This window comes from Daktulosphaira vitifoliae, unplaced genomic scaffold (genome assembly GCF_025091365.1).
Source record: "Daktulosphaira vitifoliae isolate Bord-2020 unplaced genomic scaffold, ASM2509136v1 Scaffold_2, whole genome shotgun sequence".
Taxonomy (NCBI): domain Eukaryota; kingdom Metazoa; phylum Arthropoda; class Insecta; order Hemiptera; family Phylloxeridae; genus Daktulosphaira; species Daktulosphaira vitifoliae.
The window spans coordinates 33,116,786-33,118,860 of NW_026099573.1; positions in this window are offsets into that span (position 1 = coordinate 33,116,786).

Sequence of the window (2,075 nt, forward strand, 5' to 3'; positions counted from 1 at the left end):
AACATGTGTTGAGCTTGCCTATTAAATTTTTCGTAATCTGCAGCCTATATAATGTAAAATATTAGTTACTAAATGCTACTACCCCTTCTCATGCAATATTTATTCGTGATTCATACACGGTTGAACATTTATCGAGTCTATATTATCATAACCTACAGTTGATTATTTAGTATGTTAGTGTAGTTAATGGAATTGTTCTCTGTTGACTGGCTAATGACCAGAAACAATGTTTGCTATTTACAACTCATAGTTCTCTAAGTGATACGCATACGATTTTTAGCATTAATATATTTACACTGTATGTAATCTACACAGAGTGAAACAAATCTAACTGATAAGTGCTTTAACTTTTGAAACAATTAATATTTCGCTATACATTTTTTTTAATAATTTATATATTCTTAGACCACGTTAAAATCATGTTTTCTATTATTTGTTTTCAATGATTAAGAAATTATTTTTTATTTTTACAATATAGCCGTTGTTAAGATATTATGTAACAATTTTAATACATCCTATTTTAGGACAAGGAATTGTTGAGTTAGCAACATTTTAATACATAGACTGGTTACGTAGCTCAAATTGGTAGAGTTTGTATAAGTGTATAATTATAACGCATAATACACCCGAGTACAACACACTATGTCTTAAAATGCTTGTAACTCAATAATTACTCGTCCTAAAATAGTTATTGATCCATTAAAATTTTTTATAGGAAAATATCTAATATACGGCTATTTTAAAATGTTGAGCGAGTAAGAAAGTTTTATTTATTTTTATCATTAAATATAAATAATAAAAATGGTTTTAACGTAGTGTAAAAATGCATTAATTATTAAAAAATAAATACAGCGAAATATTATTTCAAATATTATAGGCTTTATCAGTTAGATTTGTTTCACTCTGTATACTATATTGGTAGGAATTATGGTAAGAGTCTTAAAATAGTTTTTTACATAACACAAGTGTTTTCATAGAATTTCTCTAACATGAAACAATTGTTAAAATTGTTTGACAAAAAATAAGATCTCTTATTGACTTTATATTTATATAAAGTATTCAAAAAGTAAGAAAACGGGTCTATTGTTACATACAATAAGAACAACAGAAACCTATACCTTACCTATTGAAAACTTTATGTGTATATTTATTTAACAATTGAAGGAATGTCTTAAAACCAAAAACTTCCAATATTTTTCTAAAAATGGATGCTTAAATTGGTTTATAATTGGTTATGATGCAAAACTTATCGACTGATTCTCAAAAACTCAACTTTGTAAAATAACACTTATACTCGATTTATCTTCTTTAGCAACAGGAAAATCAATAACATTAGAGGCCGCAAAACAATAAATACCTAAATACGATAACATAATTAAATCAACAAAATATTTAGAACATATTATATGTTTTAATTATTATTTCTTTTGCGACATGAGGATTACATAATAATCATAGGTAATAATTTTTTTTGTTAATTAATATCTTATCTATGGCAGTCAAATATTGGGCGATAAGAAAGGTATATCTTCTATGATGTTATTTTATTAATATTAATTAATTTGAGAGAAATAGCACATAAGATGTTTCATCTAATCAGTCACTGTGATAAGTGAAATATTAACCTTATCCCTACTATAATAATAAAAAAAATATACGAACGCTACTAACATATAACAAGATATAAATGATAAACCTTTTACATTAAAAGATAAATATAGAGGCTATTTTACCAACATAATTTTGAATCAGTATTAGATTTTTTGAAAAATTAGCAAGATTTTCAATTTGCAGCAACTAGTTAGTGAATTATTGACAAAACTAAAAGGTTTAACAACTATTATGGTTATGAATTCATAAGTTCTGAAAAGCATAATATATTATTTCCTGATTTATCAAGTAATATAATTAAACTTTGATACTTGATCGACATTATTTAAATATTTTGTTTACTGATATTATATTTTAAATAAAAAAGTAGATAATGATTTCTGAATAAAAAATATTTTTATAATTATTATACAATATGTATTTGTTTAATAATGATAATTAATTAAAATAATTAATAATAATAA